General features: G+C 39.5%; 1 protein-coding gene and 1 pseudogene across 5 annotated transcripts in view; both read left to right on the forward strand.

Annotated features, from left to right (window-relative positions):
- LOC122753444 (nitric oxide synthase 1 adaptor protein) overlaps positions 1-27,182 on the forward strand; it is a 407,315-nt gene that overhangs the window by 47,900 nt on the left and 332,233 nt on the right. The gene's annotated exons all lie outside the window — the stretch shown is intronic.
- Positions 16,019-16,353, forward strand: LOC122753448 (annotated as a pseudogene).

A 27,182-nucleotide genomic window follows, 5' to 3' on the forward strand; every position in this document is an offset into this window, starting at 1 on the left:
GAATCCAGGGCCGGTGCTTTAACCACTGCGCCATCTAGCTGCCCTTCTCATTTGATTTTTAAAACCCTTTTCAAGCTCTTCCAAGAAGGCTTTTTGGTCTTGAGACCAGATTATCTTCCCACTTGAGGCTTCATTTGTAGTCAGTTTGACAAACTCATCTGAGTTTATTTTGGTCTTGCTCATTAATATCTGAATTTCCATACTCAAACCTAAACCTGACCCCACCCACCTTCCTGTACTCAGTTTTATACTCTATTTCTATACTTCATTTATGCTTTAATTATATTTAAAATTTTTAACTGTGCTTATGTTGTATGATTGTATTCTCTAACTTATTGGGAAGGGCCATCAGCATAGTGAACTAGTTCCTTTCATCCTTGTCTATCTGTTCACCCTTCCCTAATGTGCTTAGCATGTGTCCTAGTATATTTCACAGAATAGGGAGCCAGTAAATGTTATTCACTGACTGTTAACTTAAATCCTTGATTGGGAGTTTTCAAGGAGTCTATATTTTCACATTTTCTAAATAAGAAGGAACAGTCTTTGAAGGGTACTTTATTTTAAAAAATCTCTTCATAGGAGGATGACGGAGACTTATACTTTGATTCCCAGGGTATTTATGCAATGGGAATATAATTTATGAGTCTCAACCATGCCCAAGCATCCTGGCCTTTGCATCCAGCAGCATGTAAAGTGGGTGCCCTTGTCTTTCTATAACTTCTGGCTTGATCTATATTGGACAAATTGGATGACAAAATCAGGAATTCAAAAACATTTTGACAAGCCAGACTGATGGACTGAAACTGACAAGTTGAAACTTAATAAGGCTAAAATTGGAAGTCTTGTGCTTTTTTCTCTCCATGGACCTGTGATTTCACTGGGGTAGGGAACTCCTTGGGGAGGAAGTCCTTCCACCAATGCACTCCCTTCTTAGGACTTTCCTGGGCTCCTCTGTCTCATTGTTCTTGGAATGCTGATCTCTACTTCTGGTTTAGAAGGAAGAATACTCTGGGTGATGGGTGAATATAATATCAACAACTACTCTGAAACTTACAATCTTAGAGAGTCAACTGGGAATATTGAGAGGTTGTGACTTGCCAAGGGTCTCTTTCATAGCTAGTGTGTGTCAGAGGGAGGATTTGAATCCTGACTCTGAGGTTGGGTTTCTTTCCACTCTGCCATATTACTTCTCATCTATGTACTGGATTATTGATTTTGCTTGTAGATAATTAGTTCTACACAGAGAATCCTGGAGAGTCAACTAAAACTTAATTGAAACAATAACTTGAGCAATGTAACAGTATGTAAAACAAACCTACACAAATCATCAGCATATTATGAACAAAACCCAGAAGGAAAAGATAGAGAAATTCCATGCAAAATAACTACATATACAAAATATTTGAGAATCTCTACTAAAACCCACATAGGAACATATGAATACAATATTAAAAAGAACCTCTATAGAAATACATACCTAGGGGCAGCTAGGTGGCACAGTGGATAAAGCACCGGCCCTGGATTCAGGAGGACCTGAGTTAAAATCTGGCATCAGACACTTGACACTTACTAGCTGTGTGACCCTGGGCAAGTCACTTAACCCCAATTCCCTCACCAAAAAAATAATAATAATATATACCTAGATAATTGGAGAAATAGAAATCACTTAGGTTAGCCTATGCCAATATAATTAAAATGGTATTTGTTGTTCAGTTGTTTCTGACTTTTCATGACCCCATTTGGGGTTCTCTTGGCAAAGATAATGGAGTGCTTTGCAATTTCCATCCAAAAAAAGGGGAAAGGACCTATTTGTACAAAAATATAGCAGCTCTTTTTTTGTGGTACCTAAGAATTGGAAATCAAAGGGATGCTCATCAATTAGTCAATTGCTAAACAAACTGTGATATATGATTGTAATGGAATATCATTGTACCATAAGAAGTGACAAACAGGATGATTTCAGAAACACCTGGAAAGACTTATATGAACTGATCTATTGTTAAGTGAATAGAAGCGGGAAAATGCTGTATACAGTAACAACAATATTGTTTGATAAAGAATTGTGAATGACTTAGCTATTCTCAGCAATATAATGATCCAAGACAATCACAAAGGACTAATGATGAAGCATACAATCTGTGTCCAGAAAAAGGACTGATATTGATTGAATACTGACTGAAGCATGCTATTTCTCACTTTCTTTCTTACATTTTTCCTTTTTATTTGAGTCTTTTTGTACAAAAATGACTAATATGGAAATGTTTTACATAATTGAACATGTATAACCTATATCTGATTGCTTATACTCTCAGAGAGGGGGAGGGGAGAGAGGGAAGGAGAAATAAAATTTGGAATTCAAAACTTTAAATAAAAATGTAAAAAATGAAAAAAGAAATGGTGAGTTTGATAATGAAGCATTGTTTTGAGAAGATTAATCTGGTAGTAATGAAAAGGATGGTTTAGAGGGGGCGGTTAGGGACAGTTAAACTGTTACTGAAGTCCAAGATGAGATGGTGAATGAGTGCCTAGACTAGCTTTATGGTAGTAGGAGTAAAGAGGGAGAGGGAGGCATAGAGATGAGACATTCAAGTTTGGGAACTTAATTTTTTTATCAGTTTATTCAGGGTATGATCAGACTCTAGAAAAGTGATTTATTCTAACCAGGAACATAAGAAACTGAGTTATAAACTAGAATGGCCATTTAAAAAATTTATTACAGGAGCTATGCTCAGCCTTACAACCAAAACATTTTAGGAGGCACATTGAAAATTACAGATCAGAAAGTTGCTTGGTGAGCATAGAAATGGGGGAAGGGAGAAATGAATGTGGTTTAAAAGACATTCTATCCCAAGCAAGCATAGAGTCTAATTTATCACTTTGCTCCTGTTCAGAAATTTTATTTTAAAGAACTGGAAATGGTTGTATAAACTCCAAGCATTATTACCCTTGGACGGTGCTAGAGGCTCACTGGCAAATTCTTATTCTTCAAGTCACCATCCTGCACTGTCTTCCTGCTTCCATTCTCTCCCTTTCTAATATATCAATTAAACCACTATCAGACTAGTGTTCCTTATGCATATAGATCGTGCACATCACCCTTTTAATTATATCTTCAGTCACTCCCTATTGCCTCTCAACTAAAATTCATCCAGCTTTGTCTGGCATTCAAAGCCCTAAACAATTCTCTGCCACCATATCTTTCCAGCCCCATTTCCTATTACTTCCACCCTGTGTAACTCTACACTCTGGCCAAATTTCATTATTCCTTCTTGCCCTCCAGGACCTCTCTGTCTTTACTCCTGTTCCTCCTTTCATTCCTTTGTGGAGATATAAAGATACCTCAGAACATTTTGGGTTTTGCCTGATGGATGTAATTATCATGAATGTAGAATTGCATATTATAATTATCCATGCTTCTATCTCATCTCCCAATGAGCCTATAAGCCCTCTCAGGGTGAGGACCTGTGTCTTGTCCAGATGTCGAATGTCTTCGACCAGGTTGTTGGTTGAATTGAATCAAACTCTTCTCCTTTTTTGAATCCTAGATTTCGAAGATTTTTCTTTTAATTTATTATTATTTGTCTCCATTCCCTACTTCCAAATTTCACAATAGGTTATGATTTCTATGTTTACAAACTGTAAACTGATTCCATTTTAGGTCATCTGCTTCTGATGGTGACATTTAGGGAGATATTCTAATCTTCATAGTTAAATGTTTTCAAATCACATTCTAGAATGGATTACTTCTGGGAAGGAACAGCTAATACTATTTGTTATATGGATCCTTCTTAGCTTCAGTCACTGAAAGTCATTCTTCCCTGGCTTTGCATCTTGTCTTCCTCATAAAATTTTGTTTTAATTGCTTTTTGGCTTAAATCTTAATTTAGGGACATGTGAATTATACTCATGTGCTCAATGACCACAACTCATACAGGTTCTTGGATCAGGGGATAGGTTAATGTACCAGAAAAGAGTCTCAGGTGAGACCTATGGTTAGGCCCTATTTGGGACTATAATTGAAGATGATTTTAGTAAGAGTGTGCCTAAAAAAGGCACTACTTAACTGTATTTAGGTCACATCTTAAGCCATGTAATTTTAGGTGGGGGGAAATCTACCCTAGTGATTTAGGCAAAAGTGTGAGTTTTCGATTGAATTGGAGGAATTTCTCACTTCATTTTACTGGAGAAAAGCAAAATTTACATTTTCATTTTCCCCAGAATTGATTATAGGACCTCAGAGTACCATTATCCCAGCAGGAATTCATTGGGTTAATAGCCATGATAGTGATTATCCAACCTGGACTTTTGAAAATCTCCAGTGATAGGGAATTCTCTGTCTCTTGAAAGACCCCATTCCACCTGTGGAGAACTCTTTTTTTTTTTTTTTTTTTTTTTTTTTTTTTGCGGGGCAGTGAGGGTTAAGTGACTTGCCTAGGGTCACACAGTTAGTAAGAGTCAAGTGTCTGAGGTCAGATTTGAACTCAGGTCCTCCTGAATCCAGGGCCGGTGCTCTAACCACTGCGCCACCTAGCTGCCCCCTAATTTTGGTATTTTCTTATATGGAGCTCAAATCTATCTCCTTAAAAGCATATCCACTACTACTATTTCTCTTTTCTGGAGTCAGGTAAAAACAAGGCTAACCCTTCTTCTTCGTGTGACAGCCCTTAAGTTGTTCTAAGGACAAATATTAGGTTTCCATTTAACTAAATCTTTTCTTCAAGTTAAACATCTCTTAGTTCTTCTGATTCTCATATAGTGTGACTCATTCTCCCCTCATTTTCCTTGTCACTCTCTTCTGAATGTGCTCCAGTTAGTCAATGTACTTCCTAAAATGGGGCGCTGGGAAATTAACATAATACTTCACATGGGCTTCAATCAGGACAGAGTACATCAGGACTCTCCCCTCCTTCATTCTGAAGATTCAGCCTCAGATAGTGCTGACTTTTTCCTGCTGCTATGTGACACTGTTATCCCACATCTCTTTCACATGAACTATTGTCTGACTGTCTCTCCATTTATCCTGTACTAGAATCATTGCCTTTTTTTTTTTTTAAAACCAGAACTGTAAGGCTTTACATCCATTCCTATTCATTCTTATTCTATTATAGTCATCCAATCATTTTAGTGTGTTGAGTTTTTTTTAGATTTCCCTGTGATCATCTGACATGTTAACTGTTTCTCTTCACCTTTGTGTCACCTATAAGTTTGATAAGCATGCAATATCTGCATTCATTCAAGTTGCTGATTAAAATACTGAATAGAAGAGAGTCAAACATAGAGTCCTACAGACCTTGTTCAGTTTGATGTTGGTACATTAATCACCACTCTTAGGTATGGTTATTCAACTGCACTTTCATCTGGCAGCATATATATATACTAGTATCTTCTCCACAAGGATATAACAATAATGAAAAACACCATCAATTGCAGTACTCTGGTATTCCCTTGAATTTTGTCTAGGAACCCTGTTAAAAAAGGAAATGAAATCCATGAAAGTTAATGTAAACCTTTATTTTATTTTTCTTTAAAAAAAAAAAAGGTGGGGAGAGGAAATGAGGTTAGTTTGCTGTGACTTATTCTTTTTTTTTTTAATTTTTTAAATTTATTTTTTTTTGCAGGGCAATGGGGGTTAAGTGACTTGCCCAGGGTCACACAGCTAGTAAGTGTCAAGTGTCTGAGGCTGGATTTGAACTCAGGAACTCCTGAATCCAGGGCCGGTGCTTTATCCATTGTGCCACCTAGCTGCCCCCTGTGACTTATTCTTGATGAACCCAGTAGAAAGAGCACTTAATTTGAAGTCGCAGAACCCAAATTCAAGTTCAGATTGTCTTTTATTACTTCCATGGCCATTGACAAGTCACTTAACCTCTCTGTGAGTCAGGCAACCCATCTATAAAATGAAGGAATTGATTGGGTGGCCTTCAAACCATAGATCTATAATCTCACGAACTCATATCAGCGTATAATGATCACTACTTTTCTTTTAAATGCTGATAAACCATTGCTTTAATAATGCATTCTAGAATTTGGCACAAATCCAAGTCAAGCTCTCAGACCAATAGTTCAAACATATTTATCTTTTTTCCCTTTAAACTAGGGCTATTTTCCTCTCTATTCCTGCCCAGCTGCTCTACTCTTGATAGTTTTTCCTAGACCTCTGGCTGCTTCTTAGCAATCACATCCATTAATTCTTTTAGTCTCTCATCATCAAATAAGATAATAGTGTACTCAAATGGCTTTATTATATAATCGTTACCATCCTGGGATATAGCTGACTTTGGGGATTGGAACTCGCCAAGGCCAGTAAGAATTTAGATTTTAAAATCTCTTCCAAGTCATGCAAAAGGAGGGAGCCACTGAGAGGGAGCAGTTGGGTTAGCTGAGAATTGATGCTGCAGATGTAATATCAAGGAATATTGGCTGGGTGGGCCAAGTGTTGGTCACCACTTCTGGTAACAGCAAATCCTATTTCATTAGCAAAATCCCTAGAGGTGGGTCCCTCTTTTCTGCCCTATACATATCTAAGTCTGTGGCTGTTTTTCAGGTAAGTAATTATTTCACCCGCTCTGGGCTCTGGTGTAAATGCTAACCCTTGTTTTGTGGTCAGAAGTTAAGCCACCTAATTTTTCAGGTTTTCTCCTGAAGCTACTCATTCTGCCAAGTATGCCCTTGTACCTGGAGGAAAGACTGAAGTTAAACATATCCCTTGTGCATAACTTCCACTTTCTGGAACAAAATTTCAGATGTCACCTCTGGTTTCCCAAGAACAGGGATCCATTTAAGGCATTTTTGATCTGTTCTGCATGGGCAGTCTCTCTGGAGGCTTCCATATATTGGCCCTATCACCTTCAGATTAAAGGTGGGGGTATCAAGTATTGCTTTCCTGAGCTGATTTTCTTTCTCTGATCTAGCCCCTAACTTCTTAAAACTGTGGGTCGAGACCCCATATAGGATCACATAACAGAAGTGGGGGGGGTCACAAAAAATTTGGCAACAGTAAAATGTTATGTATACCTATTTTATATACCTATATACACAGGGTCGAGTAAAAATTTCTGAGGCAAAAAGGAATCAGGAATGGAAAAAGTTTAAGAAGCCCTGCTTTAGCCTAGCAGCCTAAGCAGTTAAAGTAAGTAAAGTTAAAGTAAGGCTAAGATCTTGTCTCTCCTAAAAAAATCTACAGGGGCAGCTAGGTGGCGAAGTGGATAGAGCACCGGCCCTGGACTCAGGAGTACCTGAGTTCAAATCCAGCCTCAGGCACTTAACATGTATTAGCTGTGTGACCCTGGGCAAGTCACTTAACCCCAATTGCCTCACTGAAAAAAAATAAATAAATAAGAAAAATCTACTAAGATCCCTCATTTTTCCAGAGAAGACCCATTGAAGTTCTGTAGCCAACGTCTCACCTTACAAGTGAGGAATACATAGTAGGCCCCGACAAATTAGAACTTTGAGCAGCCAGTTCCTTTTGTCAGGCCTCCAACTTCCTGCCTCAGTGCCTCCTAGACAGGATTTGATGGGTCTGACAATGCTTCATTGTATTCACTGAAAACAAATGCGGGTGGTGAGCAGTGTCTAGGTGTACTCCCCTCCTTGTTAAATTAACCAGTTGATTTGCTTGGAAAGGAGATCTTTTCTTTCTCTTTTCCCCAAGAAGCCCCAGGGTTAGAGGAGGGGAGAGTATATATAATCTGTGTGTTTTGGCCAAAAAAACCTGCAAAGAATAGTCTAGTTAAAAAAAAATGACAACAAACTATTTCTTTGTAAGAGGTTTCTGACTCTCAGAGAGTGGATTTTAACTCCTGTGTAGCAAAGGGATGAACTTCAGTCCCAGCCCTGTCAGCTAACTGGGCCTTCCTGCTAGGATCTCTTGAGAGCTTTGCTTGCAATATAATTGATGCACACATCATATATTTCGCTAATGCGGTTCAACAAGCGCCAGTATAATAAGACTCTCTGCTGGGCACTGAGAATACAAAGGCTAGAAATGATCAGCATATTGCATGCTCAGAGATAAATAAATTGCCAGGGAATTTGAGGGGGGAGAAAGCATTAAGAATTGGGATGGGGAGGGAGATAGGATAGAGTTTAGACAAAGCTCATAAGGGACTTCAGGGCTCAACCCATATCTCAAGAAGAATCCCTGTTACCTCGTATTGATAAGTGGTTATCCAGTCTTCTAAAGACTTGAGTGAGGAGGATTGCCCACCATTTCTTGAGGCAACTCATTTTACTTTGTTGTTCAGTTGTGTCAGATGACACATTTTCTTGGCAAAAATACTAGAATGGTTTGCTAAGTTTTTCTCCAGTGTGTCCCCATTTTACTGATGAGGAACTGAGGTAAATAGGGGTTAAGTGACTTGCTCAGGGTCACACAGCTAGTGTCTGAAGCTGGATTTGAACTCAGGTCTTTCTGACTCTGGGCCCAGCACTCTATCTGCTACATCAACAGTTTCACCTGATACTAAGCCTAAAGTTGCCTCTTTGTAACTTCTATCCAGTGTTCCTAGTTCTGTTCTATGGAGTCAAACAGAACACCAGGAGATGTGCTGGTTCATAGTGCTTGTTAAATGATTTAATGAATGACGTCTAACAACCTCTTCCATGTGACAGCTTTTCAACTACTGGAAGGCAGTTCTTACGGTTCTTCCTCTCCCTAGTCTTCTCTTTTTTAGATGACCTCCCCCCCTCCCAGTTCCTTAATCAGATCCTCATCGAATATTTTGAGGTTCTTCACCACCCTGATTGCCCTCCTCTGGTCACTTTTCAACTTATCAGGGTCCTTCTTAAACTATGCCATATTTAACTGAACAGTCTAATACTCCAGTTAGAGTCTGACTGTCAGGACTGAGTAGAGTGGCAAGCTTATCTCCCAAATTCTTCTGGCTAGCGCTCTCTTAATTTGGGTAGAAAATGGTTTTTGACTGCCTTGTCACATTATTGGCTTGTTTTGAGCTTGCTCTGCCCTAGACCCCCAGATTTTTTTAGACAAACTTCTCACTAGTTAATGTGCCTTCCCCCCCAACCCCATCCTTTTGCCAAGTCAATTCTTTGAACTCAATTATCACATGTTACATTTATCCCTATTAAATTTCAGTTTATTAGGTTCAGTACAAATGTCTTGGCCGGTGAAAGTCCTTTTATATCCTAATTTTGCCACTATAAGGACCTCAGTAGCCTCCCTTCCCCTCTAAATGAGAGGAAGCCTGGGGAAACTCACATTCCCTGAGTCACCCTGTCAAAATAAGACCAGCAGTAACATGAGTGGTAGAGAGATTAAATATCAACAAGCTGCCAATTCCCCACGAGACACTCATGTGCCCTCACTAGCATGAATCAGCACCAGTTCCCAGGTCCAGGATTTTCCCTCCCTCCGTGCCATGATTGACCCAAGTGAGGACGTTATAAAAATCCACCAGATTTTACTGGTTTGGGTGCCCAAGTCCTCCCGGGTGATCTTGATCTGTTTCCATCCTCCTTGACTGCCCTTATTTATTGTATGTTTCCTCTCAATAATCAGACTTGCTGTATTGTCTTGTGTGCTTCATGTTTCATTTTATTGAGACAGTTATCCAATAGGTTAGCTATTTCTCTCAGCTTTGTCATTTGCAAATTTGATAATTATGCTATCTGTGCCTTTATCCAAGTCATAAACTGTATATGTGTCATAATTTCCCATTATATTTTAAGCATTCTGAGGGCAGGAACTATGAATGGTTTTGAATCTTTCCTCAGAGACTTCTATTAGTTGAAACATAAAGAAATTTTCAGGATAAAATTTCTTTTTTTTCCCCCTGCCAGGCAACGAGGGTTAAGTAACTTGCCCAGGGTCACACAGCTAGTAAGTGTCAAGTGTCTGAGGCCAGATTTGAACTCAGGTCCTCCTGAATCCAGGGCTGGTGCTTTATTCACTGTGCCACCTAGCTGCCCCTGGGATAAAGTTCTTGTTTTAATAGACTATCACAAGACAAATCTACTAATAATTCTTGTTCACATAGAGTTTGACCAAACATATCATATGTCTATGGCAAATGTGTTCCTTATTTACTCATATTTTGAAATATCTAGATCTTGAAAATAAAAATTGCTTTGATAGACTAGTCAAGTGATAAATAAACAGGTATTTACTTATTTTGTTTCATTTATAGGGCAGGTATTTAAAAAATTAAGTAGCAAACAAACATTTTTAAAATTTACTATCAATAGATCGAGGAGAGATAATTTTAAAATTATTGGTCTACCTGAAAACCATGATCAAGGAAAGAGCTTACACATCATCTTCCAAGAAATTGTCAGGGAAAATTGCCCTCATATTCTAGAAGCAGAAGGTAAAATAGAAATGGAAAGAATTTCACCAATCACCTCCTGAAAGAGATCCCAAAAGGAAAACTCCCAGGATTATTATAGCCAAATTCCAGGGCTCCTAGGTCCAGGCGAAACTATTGCAAGTTGTCAAAAAGAAAGAATTTAAGTACTGTGGAGTCCCAGTCAGAATAGCACAAGATCTAGCAGCTTCTACATTAAAGGACTGGAGGGCATGGAATATGGTATTCCATCGGGCAAAGGAATTTCAGGTATTCCTGATGAAAAGACCTGAACTGAATGGCAAATTTGACTTTCAAATACAAGACCCTAGAGAACCATAAAAAATTGGAATTCAGGGACTTACCTGGGGTCATGCAGAGGGTGACTGTCTTGTGTCTGAGGCCAGATTTTGGCTGGGGTCCCCCTGGGTCCAGGGTGGATGCTTAGTTCACTGCATCACCTAGCTGCCCCATGATGACATCTTTAGGGTTAAATTAAGGGGTGAGGGGGATGCACTGAGAGAGGGGGAAGGGCAGAGGTAGCATGGGGTGAAATCCTACAAGAAAGAAACAGGAGAGGGCTTATGGAGTGGGGGAAAAGATGGGGGAGGAGCAGGGCAGTAAATGAATTTTACACTTATCAGAATAGGCTCAAAGACCTTAAATTTCAAGGAGGGATTAACATACACACCCAATTAGGTAGAGTAATCTATTTAATCTGGGCAGTGAATGAGCTTAATATTCAGCAGAATTGGCTCAAAAACCTCAATATCATCAGAATTGGCTCAAGGATGGAATAACATACACAACTCAATTGGGTGGAGTAATCTATCTAACCCTGCAGGAAAATAGGAGGGGAAGGGGATAAAGAGAGAGAGGGGCAAAAGAAGGGAGGGTAGATTGGGGGAGGGGACAGACAGAAACAAATCCCTTTTGAAGAGGGATAGGGTAAAAGAAGATAGATAATAGATAATAGAGTAAATATCATGGGGAAGAGCATAGGATGGAGGGAAGCAGTTAACAAAAGTAATCATGAAAAAGAGAAAAGGGGAAAATTTGTACAAAAATTATTTATAGAAATTCTGTTGTGGTTAAGAATTGGGAATCAAGGGAATATCTATCAATTGAGGAATGACTGAAGGTGTGGTATATGATTGAAATGGAATGGTATTGTGCTATAGGAAATGACAAACAGGATGATCCTAGGAAAACCTGGAAAGACTCATATGAACTGATGTATAGTGAAGTGAGCAGAACTTGGGAGGACATTGTGCATAGTTACAGTAGTATTTTTCTATGAGCAAATGTGAATGACTTAACTACTCTCAGCAATACAATGATCCAAGACAATCCCAAGGGACTAATGATGAAGCATACTATCCACTCCCATAGAAAGAACTGATAAAAAGAGCACTTGTGGATTGTACATATATAACCTATATCAAATTGGTTGCTGTCTTTTGGAGGGGGAAGGAAAGGGAGGGAGGGAGAAAAATTTGCAACTCTAAATCTTATGAAAATGAATGTTGAAAACTACCCTTACATGTAAATAGAAGAAAAATAAAATAAAATTTACTCTCCATAGCTCTAACTTTTTCATAAATAAAATTACTTTATCCTTATGGATCAGAGTAAGAATTTGAGAACCTAGTACTGTTTATTTAGAGAACTTGGTTTTTCACAAATATTCACCAGCCATGCAGGTTCCAGGAAGAAAATTTTGTTATAAAATGAATTCACTTCTTTATTTTTGTAACTAAAAATGGCATTTTCTTCTTTTAGTTCCAACATCCTTTTAAGTGCTATGTCCAAAGAAAACCAGCACATTTTACAATTATTTAGAAGCTCGATTTGTTCTCCCTGCCATGGCCACACAATTTTACTAAGAACCTTCTGTTTAGTAGACTGTTGTTTTTTAAATAGAATTTTTTTTTTGGCAACTTGAAAAAACAATATATAGCTCCTTGTTCATTTTTCTTAACATAAGAGATTGGGAAGCATGCAGTGGGAAGGAAGGAAGGAAAGTAGGAAAATAAGAAAATATTTAGTGCATATGATGTACCAAACATTGTGCTGAGCCCTGGGGCTGGGAATATAAATAGAAAAGTCAAGACTCTTCCTCCTCTCTGGGAGCTCACACTCTAATAGGGTGGGACTACACATAAAAGAAAGTTCATCTGCATCTTATACACATTGCTTCATCTACTTGTAGAGCCAAAGAGAAAAAAAATTCAGCTTTTCAATTGATTGACTAAAATCATCTTTAGACATAGGAGCAATACTTACTCCTATACTGTATTCACCTTATTAGATTTCATGTGATCTGCAACTTAAGTATTTAAGCAAACAAAGACATCTTTCCCCTCTATTAATTACAGTACTTGTGAATCCCAGTGCTAGATATAATGGGTTGTATTGTTTAGATTTGGACTTTTGTTTCTCTTACCTTCTATAAGAAACCTTCCTCAGTCTTCCTTAGTTTTAATCTCTTTCCTCAAAGAGTACCCCCCTTCCCCCCAGCTTATCTTGTATATATCCTGTTTGGGTCTTGTTTGCATTCTGTCTCTTCCATAAGATGGTGAATTCCTTGAAAGCAGGGATTGTCCTTGACCTGTCTTTGTGGCCCTAGCTCTTAGCACATAGTAGGTGTGAGGAAAAATCCATCCTCTTCTCAATAATTCTCAGGAACTCAGCAGCAAAGTGACAGTCAGAACTAATCATCTTCCTGAGTTCAAATTCAGTTCAGGCACTTACTAGCTGTGTGACCCTGGGCAAGTCACTTCACCCTGTTTGCCTTGGTTCCTCATCTGTAAAATTGATGTGGGATGGAATTTGGGGTCAAATTGATCGTGAGTCATCCCAAAAGAATTATAAGACTCAGTGACTCAGTTTACCAAGTTTTATTGCAATACTCTGCGTGATCACAGGGAGAAAACCAGAAAAATGGAAAGGTATCTCTCGAATAGTGAAAGAAAAGACAGTTATATTTATAGTATGGATAAATTGGTTTTCTCATTATAATAATCTCCACCTTGGGGAGGTGCAGGGGAGGGCTTATCCTAATTTGGAGTTCCTGGGGTCCTAAGCCAACCCCTGAGGCGGTACCTTTTTCCATGAAGGTGTGTTTTGGGGATTTACAAGTCATAAGGTGAATCTGGGTGAACCTGTTCATGTCTCTTTCTGATTCCCATGGCTAGTTTCAAAACAACTTCATTTTTCTTTTATTTCTAGTCTGAATTTTTATAGCCTATCATTTTATTTAAGGTCTTCATGGCCTAGCTCCCTCTGTTCCCGTTATGGATACTGATTTATGTGGGTAAGAGAACTTAGCATCCTGACTTGTAAGTTATCCATTAACTGGGGTCTGAATCCCTTTTAGAGCTTATATCTGAATTAGAGCTTGGACCTTAGGTTTTTTCTGTTAACCCCTTTTTGCCTCCTACATCAAAATGAGCTGGAGAAGGAAATGGTAAACCGCTCTAGTAACTTTGCCAAGAAAACCCCAAATGGGGTCAGGAAGAGTCAGACATGACTGAAAAATGTCTGAATAACAACAGTTGACTGACTAGACTGACTACTATTTGCTACTAATATTGTTTCTGTTGTCTTTACTTAAAGTTCAATGGAGCAGTTGAAATAAATATAATTATGTATCCATTATAAAGGGATGATTTTACTTAAAAGTAGATAGTAAAAATTTCATATTACATTTAATTTTGAAATAAATTAATCTATTCAAATCTAAATTTTGAAAATTTCAAACTATTATAGGCATTCTCAAGGTATTTCAATTTTTAAAAGGTTACAGTGATGTTTTTGTTGTTTTGGAAATCAGCTTGCTTTTGTACACAGCAAAGTGAGTAACGTTAAGAAATGCAATAGATATGAGGGAAACTTTCACTTCTACACAGAAACTTGTTTAACTTTTGGTTTACACATTTGATGTTTAAATGTGTCAAGCAGCTCAGAAACACAGGTCATCTGTGCCATGAGCCTGTGCCAGCTGACAGAGAAGGTCAGATGTGCCTGGGTTGAGATTCAACAGGCACCGAGTTAAGTTTGACTTCATTTGCACATATTATGGAATTACTCGGCTGCATTTACTGTCAGTTGGAATGAATTTTCCAAGCTAGCATTGCTTTTGTTGACTTTGATTTGAATTTTGTTTTCATTGAAAGAAGTCGATGGATTTATGTGGGACTTGCACCAAAAAGTAACCAGTGATTCTGGCCATTGCTGAACTTCCCTCCCTCCTCCCCATTCTAGAGTCTCTCATTCTCCCCCCAACTCCCCCATCAATCTCCCTAAGGGAGGCATGCCCTACAGTTTTGGAAAACTGCTGTAGAAAGTGGTGCTTCCAGGAGCTAAGGAGCTAAGAGCTGGAGATGAGGAGGGTTGAACATTCCACGTACTTGGGTAGAAAAGGAATGCCAAGTTTGGAAAACAGCAAGCTAAGTCAGCTTGCAGGAATGCAGTGTGTAAAGAGAAGTCATATAAAATAAAAATTAGAAACTTAGAAGAGCTCTATAGACATGGGTTAACTTATCTTGATAACGACTTTGTAAGGTAAGGCAGACCCATTTTTCAGATTAGACCATTTAAGAAGATAGGTATTAAAATTGCACAGGACTATCTTCCATCAATCACCAAGCATTGATTAAGCTCCATCTGTTTGCCAGGCCCTGTACTAGGTCCTGCTGATGATACAAAGATGAAAATGAAATAGTCTCTACTCTCAAGGAACTTGTGTTCATTTGGGGGAAATGATATATAAACCTGTGAGTAAAAACAAAATATATAGAGAGTAAATACAAGATAAAGACGAGGCGGGCAGGCTTAGGGTAGGGGAGAAGGGAATCTGGAAGAGTCTCTCATTGGAGGTGGCTGGGGAGCTGAGCTTTGAAAACAAAACAAAACAAAAAGGGAAGTACATTCTCAGCACAGGAGAAAGACTTTGCATAGAGACAAAGAAGGCTGTTGGGATGAAGTGGATGTATAACCTCGAGCTGGCCAGTTGAATGCCTGAAGGGGAGTAATAAGTAATAAGTCTGGGAGGGGAGGCTCCAGCCTGATTGAGAAGGGCTTTGAATACTAAAGAGAGGAGTTGGTATTTTATCTTAGAGGCAATAAGGAACCACTGGAGTGTGGGTCCCCCCACCCCATGCCCCAACCCCCCAAACAGGAGAGTGATATGGATCTCAGATGTTTTAGGAATACCAATTTGGCAGCTGTTTGGAAGACTGACTGGAAAGACAGGAGGTGGAGAGACTAATGCAGGGGCTCTGGAAATTGTCCTTGTGAGAGAAGATGAGGGTCTGAATTAGAGTGGTGACTCTGTGTTGTGTGTGTATGTGTGTGTATGTGTGCACATATGTGCATGCATAGAGAAAGGGGATGAATAAGAGAGGTGTTGTGGAGGTAAATTGAAAAGATTTGGTTATTGATTGGACAAGGGGTGGTGGTGGAGAGGAGGAATCACAGGGTAATTCTGAGGTTGTAGAAACTAGGTGACCGGAAAGAATGGTGCCCTTGACAGAAATAGGCAAATTAGGAGGAAGGCTGGGTTTGGGAGAAAGGATAAATCAATCGTGCTTTTGACATGATGAGTTTCAGGTGACATTGGGACATTCAGTTCGAAATATCTAGTAGGCAGTTGTTGAAATATAGTCCAGAGCTCGGAGGCCTCCTGGAAACAGGAATTCTAGAACAGCAAAATGTCTGGAAGACTGTGGTCCAAGGCCATTTTTTGCTGGCTGTAAGCGAGGCCTGCAAAACCAGAGGGAACATACAGCTCTTTTGAAAATTGAAGGAGTCTCTGCTCGGGATGAAAATGAATTCTGTTTGGGGCAAGAGATGTGCTTATGTATACAAGGCAAAAAGCAACACCGTGACTCCTGGTGGGAAACCCAACAAAACAAGAGTGATCTGGGGGAAAGTTACTCAGACTCATGGTAATAGTGGAATGGTTCTGGCCAGGTTCAGAAGCAATCTTCCTGCCAAGGCCATTGGACACAGGATCCAAGTGATGCTGGATCCCTCAAGGATCTAGAATATGAAAACTAATTGAATAAAATTACACTTTTTTTTTTTTTTGCAAATGTAAAAAAAAAAAAAAAAGAAAGTCCAGAACTGGGATATAGATGGGGGGGGGGGAGGATCATCATTGGTATAGAGATGGTATTTGAACTCACAGGAGCTGGTAAGATTATGGAGAGAAGGAGTATAGAGATAAAGAAAATGACAGCTTAGTACAGAACCATGGGCTATATCTACAGTGAGGGTGCAGGACATGGGTGGTGATCCATCAGAGAAGATCAAGAAGGAGCAGTCAGAAAGAGAGGACAATCAAAGAGAGCAGTGCCATGAAAACCCAGAGAGGAGAAAATATCCAGAGAGGAGAGAGTGGTCAGCAGAGGTCAGAAGCCAGATTGCAATGAGTTTTTTGGGGTGAAAAAGTAGAGAATTGTTGGATAGAAACTGTCATGAATGATTGGATGTTTTACATTTTCTTTCTTTCTTTTTTTTTTTTAGTGAGGCAATTGGGGTTAAGTGACTTGCCCAGGGTCACACAGCCAGTAAGTGTTAAGTGTCTGAGGCCACATTTGAACTCAGGTCCTCCTGACTCCAGGGCTGGTGCTCTATCCACTGTGCCACCTAGCTGCCCCTGTTTTACATTTTCAATTGGTGAAAAATGGATTCCTTCTGAGGAGAGAAACATATGGCTTAAAATTATAGGTTGAACTAAGGTTTCCTAATTTTCAGAGACCATTAAGGGAGCAGCAATTCTTTCTGTGGATGAAATTCTGATTCCTAGTGCTAGGTAAGAGGGGAAGGAAGGGGAAACTGGGAGCAGTTTGGGAATGAGTTGCAGCAGAATGAATCCCTTTAGAATTTTTAATTTCTTTTGTCTGCCTCTCCTTGACCTTATCATTCTCCCTCCACAAAATGACAGCTGTCTGTTGCTATCACAGGCAATAGAAGGTCTATTCTCTCTAATCCTGATGTCAATCTATAATAAGTAATGTTTATTTAAAAGAAACCAATCCCAGTGCCTTCTGCCTTGGAATTTCACATTAATACTATTGACCATTGAGTGGAATTCAGTTTAAAGTCCTTGGATCCTATTCAAGGGGATTTAGTTACTAACATACCAAAAGGTATTTCCATAGCAGCAATCTTCAGCCAAGTGTCACTGGAAGGGTTTTTTTTTTTTAATTAAATAAAGCACCTTTCTTTTAACAGGCTTAGAACCACATCATGTATTTATACCAGTAACAATTTTGATTAGGATGCAGCATTTATAACAGGCAGGTAGAAAACATATCTTTTTTTTTTTTTTTAAAGAGAGCAGGGAAGGGGCAGCTAGATGGTGCAGTGGATATAGCACCTGGCCCTGGATTCAGGAGGACCTGAGTTCAAATTCAGCCTCAGACACTTAACACTTACTAGCTGTGTGACCCTGGGCAAGTCACTTAACCCCAATTGCCTCACAAAAAAAAAAGAGAGAGAGCAGGGAGGCTCTGTCTGACATCATGTAGAATCTTAGTAGTGGAGCCATAACAAACCGTGTAGAATGAGAAAGGAGAGAGAAGAAAGGAGAAATAGTGGCTAGAGTTTGGAATCAAGGGACCTGGGTTTGAAATCTAGTGTGGCTACTTATTATATTTATGCCTTTGGGAAAGTCATTTCACCTTTGTTGTTTCAAAAACCTTTCTCAAGGGGGCAGCTAGGTGGTTCAGTGGATAAAACACTGGCCCTGGATTCAGGAGGACTGAGTTCAAAACCGGCCTCAGACACTTGACATTTACTAGCTGTGTGACCCTGGGCAAGTCACTTAACCCTCATTATCCCATAAACAAACAAAACAAAAACAACAAAACAAAACAAAAACCCTTCTCAAAAAAAATCTCCTTTTTCAGGGAAATGACAAATATTGGAGAGGATTTGGGAAAATTGAGACACAATTGCTCTTTTGGTAAAGTGGTATACTGATTCAACCATTCTGCAAAGCAATTTGGAACTATGCCCAAAGGGCTATAAAACCATGTATATCTTTTTTTTTTTTAAGTGAGGCAATTGGGGTTAAGTGACTTGCCCAGGGTCACACAGCTAGTAAGTGTTAAGTGTCTGAGGCCGGATTTGAACTCAGGTACTCCTGACTCCAGGGCCGGTGCTCTATCCACTGCGCCATCTAGCTGCCCCCATGTATATCTTTTGACCAAGAAATACCATTGGTAGGTCTGTATCACAAAGAGATAAAAACAAAAAGGAAAAGGACCCACACCTATAAAAATATTTATAGCAGCTGTTTTAGTGGTGGCAAAGATTTGTAAATTAAGATGATGCCATCAATTGGGATGAACAATTTCTGGTATATGATTGTGATGGAATACTATTGTACTATAAGAATGATGAGCAGGATGCTCTCAGAAAAGCCTGGAAAGACCTATAAAGAGTGGGCCAAAAGTCACGAAAGGGGCCTGATGTTTTGATAACTTTGAAAATAATTTTCTTCATTTCCTATATATACTATATATGATGCTATGGTATTGTAAATTTAAAAAAATAAAGGAGTTATCAAATATTGAAATTCCATCGTGGCATTGTGACTTTTGACCCACCCTGTATGAACTGATGCAAAGTGAAATGAGCAGAACCAGGAGAACATTGTATAAAGTAACAGCATTATTTTATGATGATCAATTGTGAATGGCTTAGCTATTCTCAGCAATCCAATCCAAGACAATTCTGAAGAATATATGATGAAAAATGCTATCCATTCCCAGAGAAAGAACTGAGGGAGTCTGAATGCAGATTGAAGCATACTTTTTCTTTACTTTATTTTTCTTTTTTTGTCTGTTTTCTTTCACAAAACGACTAAGATGGAAATATGTTATACATGACTGGACATGTATAACATATCAAATTGTTTGCCTTCTCAATGTGGGGGGTGGGGAAGAGGGAGAGAATTTGGAACTCTTAAAATTAAAAAAAAGTGAATGTTAAAATTGTTTTTACATGTAATTGGGAGAAAATAAATTATTAAATTATTTTTAAAAATGCTCCTCTCCCCTCCCTTTTGTAGTATAAATCTTTTAGTCTGATATTTAAAGATCTTCCCAATCTGGTTCTGACCTATCTTTTCAGTGTTGCAGGTTTTCCTGTTGAAGGCATCACCATTCTCTTAGTCACTTAGGATTGTAACACCAGTATTATCCTTGAGTAACTCAAGCACTTACTACACATAGCCAGTCTGTTCTCAAGTCTTATCATTTTGACATCTCTCCCATAGCCCCATTCTCTCCAGTCATATAGCTGCTACACTGCTGAAGTCATTATCTCCTCACACCTGTACTATAGCAATGGCCTACTGGTTAGTTTCTGTGCCTCAAATCTCTTCCTTCTCCAGTGCATCCTCCACTCACCTGCCAAAGTGATTTTCCTAAACCACAGGTCTGATGAGGTCACCCCTATGCTCAAGAAACTTATGTGGCTCCCCATTACTTCCAGAATCAAAGACAAAATTCTCTGGTATTTGAACCTAGCCCCTTCCTACATTTCCTGTGTTCTTATGCTTTACTCACCTCCATTTCCTCTATAATCCAGTGATGCTGCCCTTCCTGCTCTTCCTCACAGTACATGTCCTTACTCCTCTGCCTTTTTGATTGGTGGTCAGTTCCTCATTCTTGGAATACTCCTCCCAGTCAGGTCATCTTTTCTTCCTGGCTTCTCAGACTTCCTTTAAGACTCAATTCAAATTCCTTCTTTGGTAGGACCCCTTTCCTAATCCATTCTCCTGTATCCCCCCACTACCCCCCCACCCTGCCTCCTGCCCATAGTAAGCATTTAATAAATGCATATTGTTGGCCAATTTCCCTTCATGTATTCTCTGTTCCAAGTCAAACTGACCTACCATTGGTTCCTTCCATAGAACCTTCTATCTTCTGCTTTGGGTGCAAAGTGGTCCCCTGTTAGAATCTCTAGCTTCCTTCAATGCACAACTCACCACTTCCTAAGGGACGTTTTCTGATTCCTTTGTTTAAATTTGTTCATATAGTGTATTTACTTAGCTATGTACAATTTGACAAATGTACCTTAGGGAGTAAGTCCTTGAGGATGAGAACTGATTCATTCTCTCTTTGTCTTTGAAATAATTTCTCATTCCAACGTCTGGTACAAGTACCTGGAACATAGTAGACGCTTATTACAAGTTTGCTGATTAGAATTCAGCCTCAGTTTTCCTTATGCCCTAAATGATTTCTAAGGTGTCTCTGGGTCCTTAAATCTTATGATTCCCCCATGATTCTCCAGTTCAGGACCCCAGACTCCACTGTTTCTTTTGATTCCTTTGTGGTTTTATATGGTGCAGATTTAAGACTAAAACCTTTCACATCTTCCCAGTCTCTCTCCTCTTCAGTTCAGAATTGTAGGAGAAAAGGGCAGGGAATGTCAATGGTGGAAGCTGGAAACCTCTAGGACGGTGTTGGAGAGAACTGGGTAATAGTTAATTCATTTTAGTATTTCAGTGGCAGGCATCCAACAGAAATGGCCACTGATGTCGTCAGAGGGTCGATGGGAGCCGATGCCTGTGAGAACCCTAAAGGGGAGCATATGTTCATAGTACATGGGGGCAGTGCCTAATAGTTCGTGTTGACAGCTGGGGTTCTAATGCTTTTTGATACTCAGCCTCAGGGCCATTCAGTCCTGGTTACTGCCAAAAGCCATTGGCCTTGTGCTGCTAGCTGCCCTGGGAACTCCCAGCAGATTCTGCCACAATTTATCTCTAGGAAGAGGGTTCGTTGTGGCTTCCCTGGCATCCGTATCAGAAGCCCAACATGGCAGCTGTCCATCCAAAGTAAGGGTGGCTACAGTCAGCTCCTGACTGTAGACCCTGCTCTGGATGGAGCAGGCCTCTTCTCCCCCTCTTTGAGGGATGTTGTGAGATTTACTTATAGCTCTAAGCTTTTCTGTTTTGAGCCACTTGGGGTAGTAGGGGAAAAGAAATTTCACCCAAGGATACCCATTGGTTTAACTTTGGGGACTCAGTTGAAGGAATCTGAGGCTTTCTGTAATGCTTCAGGGATCCTCATTGCCTCCAGGATCAAATGGGAACTCCTCTGTTTGTCTTTGAAAGCCCTGCACAACCGAGCCCCCTTCCTACCATTCCAGTCTGCTTATACCTGACTCTCCTCTGTAATATTCTTCAAGCTAGGGACACTGCTGTGCCTGCTGTTCTTTACACACCTTTGGATTCTACACTGGCTGTCCTCCATGTCCGGGATGCTCTCCCTTGTCATCTCTGTCTCCTAATTTCCTTCGAGACTCAACTCAAGTTCTGCCTTCTGCAGGTGGCCCCCTTAGATGCTAGTGGGGCTACACTGAGATCGCCTTCCATCTTTGTATCTTCATCAGTTAGCACAGTGCCTAGGCATGGAGTAAGCACTTGACTGACTGACTTCTCTTCATGCATGCCCTGTTCCAGTCAGACTGGCCCCACTAGCTGTTTTTCATACCCAGCATTCCATCTCAGTGGTCTCTTGTCTATAAAGGCATTCCTTTCTCACCATCACCTCTTAGGATCCCTCTGCTGCTGTTGTTCAGTCATGTCCAATTTGGGGTTTTCTTGGCAAAGATACTGGAGTGGTTTGCCATTTCCTTCTCCAGCTCAGTTTACAATGAGGAAACTGAGGCAAACAGGGTTAAGTGACTTGCCCAGGGTCACACAGCAAGTAAGAGTCTGGTACTGGATTTGAACTAAGGAAGAAGAATCCTTCCGATTCCAGGCCTGATACTCTATCCACTGTACCACCTGGGTGCCCCTAGCTTTCTTCAAAGCACAACTCACCAGACACCTGCATATATTTTATATGCAAATAGTTATTTACATGTTATATCTTTCACTAGAATGTGAGTGCTCCTTTTGGGGCAAGGAATGTTTTTGCCTTTAAAAAAATATTCTTAGCTCTTAGCACAGTGGCACCACCATGGTAAGCTTTTTTTTTTTTTTTGCGGTGCTGTGAGGGTTAAGTGACTTGCCCAGGGTCACACAACTAGTAAGTGTCAAGTGTCTGAGGCTGGATTTGAACTCAAGTCCTCCTGAATTCAGGGCCAGTGCTTTATCCATTGCGCCACCTAGCTGCCCCATGGTAAGCTTTTAAATGTTTGTTGATTGACTACTGATCAAATACATTATGATATCTGTGTATTCTTATGTTTAGAAAGGCACCCAAACAAATGTGCATGTATATGTGTGTGTTTACATCTATGTATTTATATATATATGAATTTATTTTCATTGTAAAATTATAACAAAAATTCTAGTATCTTTTTAACTAGCCTCAATTATATATATATATATATACACATATATAATATCTCATTTATGAAAATGTTTTAAAACACAATTTTAGGTTAGAGAAAGAAGGCATTTATTAAACTTTGTCAGGAAGTGCTAAGTCTTGGGGATACTAATACAAGGAAATCAGATAGTTCCTGTCCTCAAGGAGCATACATTTCAATCAGGGAAGACTACACTGGAAGAGGTGCTGAAGAACTGGGGTGGAGAGATAGGAAAGGGGAGAGATGGGGGGGAGGGTTGTAGATTGCAGGAAAGGGTTTGGAGGGTTTCAGCTTTCCTAGCAAAATAAGGCAAAAGGCTTATCAGAGTTTGGCTGAGCCAGGGTGAAGTTTTAAGTTTCTCATCCCCTTTTAATTTAATTTGAGTTGCCTTCCCTGTGTTGATTATTTCCTATTTAGATGGCATACAGTTTAATTTGTGTGTGTGTATATGCATGTATACATATATACATAAACATATATAGATATATAAAATTTTACATACACATACATAAATATAAAATTATATATATATATATATATATATATATATATATATATATATATATATATATATATATATACACATGTGCACACACACACAGACACACACAAACACGCACTTGTCTTTCCCATCAGATCACAAGCTCCTTAAAGGCAGGGACTGTTTTTTGCCTTTTGTTGTTGTTGTTGTTGTTTTTTGTTTTTTTGCTGGGCAGTGAGGGTTAAGACTTGCCCAGGGTCACACAGCTAGTAAGTGTCAAGTGTCTGAGGTCGGATTTGAACTCAGGTCCTCCTGAATCCAGGGCTGGTGCTTTATCCACTGCGCCACCTAGCTGTCCCACTTTTTTTTGTATCCTTAACACTTGACACAATCAGTAGCACATAGTAGTCACTTAATTAATGTTTATTCATTGATTAATTGGTGGAATGGAGATGATCTGATTGTGGAGTCAAGGTGAAAAGTTTGCAGGGAGTCATGTATCATGTACCTTGCAAAAAAAATGTGATTTGATGTCAGGCTAAAACTCTCCTGGATAATTATAGCAAGAATCCTATGTTGCCAATACATTATGGATCTTATAGAGAGGGGGTTTGGACCTGTGGTTGAACTTGTATGGGGAACTCCCAATAAAGAAGCCCTCAGATCAATGTGGCCACCTCCAGAATATTGAGAAGTTAAGTGACCTGCCCAGGGTTTTACAGTCAGTGTGTGTCAGAGGCCAGACTTGAATTCTAGTTTTCTTGGCTCCAAGACCAGCTCTGTCCACCACTCCATACTGTCTCTCTTAAATCTTGTAGCTATTATTGCCTATCCCTAACTAAACAGAAGCTTTGGATCTTGCCTCCTTTGATGGCCTTGAGAAAATGATTTGTAAAAGTACCATGTACCAAGTAGGTACTTAGTATTTGAGGCAGATTAAATTTCAGGCTTTATCCCTCAAGTCCCCTTCCTCCTCCATCTCTTCTAATCTCCTTATCTCTCTAAGAAGTTTAAATCTAGAAGTGAGAGGCTCTGGCTGCTTTCCTGTTTCTGTTCCCTTCTCTCAATCTTCCCTCTCCTATCCCCCCCCAACCCCTAAAAGACACCCTTTCCCCTTTGGAAAATGCAGTCCCACGGGACTGTGTGGGTCATTCATTGTCCCTGGGCTCTGCCCAGGGCCTCCAGGAACCAAACATCTAACCTAGGAAGCCAGAGGAGCATTGGGTGGCCCTTACCCCTTAGGTAAGAGCTCTCTGGGGTCAGATCTAGGTGGTCTTTTGCCCATCCCTAAAGTTTTTTCTTTGGCCCTACTGTCTACAGGTCCAGTTTTATGTTGTGACTGTCCCCTAGGATGTAGGGACTCCATTTGGTCTAGATTCATTTTTATAAACCTTCCCTTGAATGTTTTATGTACTAATAGTATTATGAATTTTTGTTGCCAATAACCCCGAGTCTTTCATTTAATGAATGTTCATTAAGTGGCTGCTCTGTACAAGTAAACCACTTTCTCTGGCCTCAGCTTCTTTATCTGTAAAACAAAGTTAGACTCTCTAAGGCCCCTTCTATCTCAGGAGCTGTGATACCGTGACCTCAGAGAGTGTCTTATCTCCCTAAATAGTTTGTTGGTTCTTGAGAAGGGGGACTGTGTCTTCTTTTTCTCCTATGTTATTACCCCTCATATAAGCTCAGCTTAAGTCCCACTTCCCCCAACCCACTGGAATTTCTCCTCCCTTCTGAACTCATAATACTTATTGTTTGTACCTCTGCTTTGGCACTTAATCATATAATGCTGTGTGTGGTTATATAACTGTTTCATTTGCATAGCATTCACTTAATTAAAAATTACTGCATTGCTCCAAATAGAAATTAAACTTGATCTTCCAGTTCTTGAAGAACTAGAAGGGAAAAAAAATAAATTGGTGTTAATTATCAAAGTTGTTCTATTTTTCTTTGTTACTTAGGATACCTTGACTCTTATTCAGATCAATACCGTGTTTTTCCAGCATTCCAGACAGCCTTTTAACTGTTAGATGGGAGAGAGTATGGAAATAGGAGTGGAAAGCTGGAGAGGCCTTTAACTCTCTGCTCCTCTCTTTTATGTTGTCTTAAGTGTAAAGTGAGCAGCTAGGTGACTCAGTGGGTAGAGTGGTGGGTCTGGAGTCAGGAAGACCTGAGTTCAAATTTTGCCTCAGAAATTTACTAGCTATGTGATCCTGGGCAAGTCACTTAATCCTGTTTGCCTCACTTTCCTTATCTATAAAATGAGCCGGAAAAGGAAATGGCAAACCATTCCAGTATCTCTGCCAAGAAAACCCTAAATGGGGTCACATGACTTTATTAAATGCTTCCCAATTATGTTCTAGTCTGGTTTGGGTTGTCTTCAGTTTTGTAGACTGTGGGTTTAACACTTCTGTCATGGGGTATAAAGTGCATGGAACGTGAATATATCTCTAAATGGACTGAAGAGAAGCCAAATCTGGTTCATTTAGCCTTTAGTCTGTTCTAGTCCGAGAAATTCATGCTCTCAGGCTCTTGGATCATTCTGAGGTATAGGTGTTAACATTATGCTGGGGAATCTCTTCTCTAGCATTATTTCAGTGGAGAAGAAGAGACATTGTGGTTGAAGTTCTAACTGGGGATCAGAACGTACAGGGTTTTTTCATTTACTAGACTCTTGGGAAAGTCACAACCCGCAAGTCTCAGTTTCTTTATCTATAACATGGAGATTCATTTCTGAGAGGAGTATGTGAAATGACATTGGAAAAAACCTAGAAAACTGGAAAAAAATTATACAAAATGTGCATACTAAGAAATTCACTTCAGGGTAGTTGTGTGTTCTCCTTGTGTGCTCGGGAATATGGGAAGAAACATTCTATTAAGGATGAGTCAGAAGGATTTGCAAAACCTTTTCTAAGGGAGGTAACAGATAATAGATGAAGGTAGGAGGTGACTATTTTGATAGGGAAAATGAAGCATGAAAAACAAGGTTAGAGGCAAATGTGCTACCAGAAATTGGGAGTGGAAGGAAAGTTCGAGGCTGGGAGGTGTCCATCACTAGGTTTTCAAGTCATTTAGCAGAATGAGATATTGAGTACACACTCCCTTTTGTTCTCCTGATACTCTTATGTGAGACATTAATTATTTCTATTCAGCTGAGGAACCTGAGTCAGAGTAGCTAAGAGATTTGCTGTAGGTACTGTAGGCTACAAAGTGGGGAATGACAAATCGGAAAATGGTTTGACCTCTGCTTGGAAGGCCTTCTGACAAGCACAGTTTCTTATTGACATATGCCTTGCTACATTTCTGTAAATTCATTCTCCACCACCCTTTTTGGCATTAAAGCATGTTTCCCTACAAAAGTCACAGTGCCTTGCATGAACTAGGTGCTAACAAATGCTTATTAAATTGACTAAAAGAGTAAATGAGGGAGAAACTGTAAGTGAAGTTCAGAAAAAAGTAGAAGATAAAAGTTTGCATAGAAAGGCTGATTTGGCACATTGTGGGCACTTAATAAATGATTGCTGATTGATTAGAGATTGAACAACCCTCAGAGTAATTGTTCAATGAATTTAAATAGCAGGGTTTAGATGGATACTTATCATTAATAACAAAATTGACAATATCCATTTTGTTGTAAACTCATTATAATAAAATTGGTGAAATGTATCATAATCACCTCATTGGGATAGAATTTCCTGGTGATGTAACAAATATCTAAAAGGACTGCTTTCTGAACTGATGTCAGATCCTGACAAGTCTTTGATGTCTTATCCAGCTCTTTATAACCAAATCTTTGTGACCTCATTTGGGGTTTTCTTGGCAAAGACAGTAAAATGGTTTACCATTTCCTCCTCCGGCTCATTTCACAGATGAGGAAACTGAGGCAAACAGGGTTAAGTGACACAGCTAGTAAGTGTCTGAGGCTGGCCTTACTCTATCAAGGCTCTCTATGGCTTTACCTAGCTCCCCTCTGATAAGTCAAGCAACCTATAAATTGTTAGTAGAGTACAGGGATAAAACTCCATAGTATATAACATTGTGAACAACATCTTGCAGTG

This window comes from Dromiciops gliroides, chromosome 4, assembly GCF_019393635.1.
Source record: "Dromiciops gliroides isolate mDroGli1 chromosome 4, mDroGli1.pri, whole genome shotgun sequence".
NCBI classification, from domain to species: domain Eukaryota; kingdom Metazoa; phylum Chordata; class Mammalia; order Microbiotheria; family Microbiotheriidae; genus Dromiciops; species Dromiciops gliroides.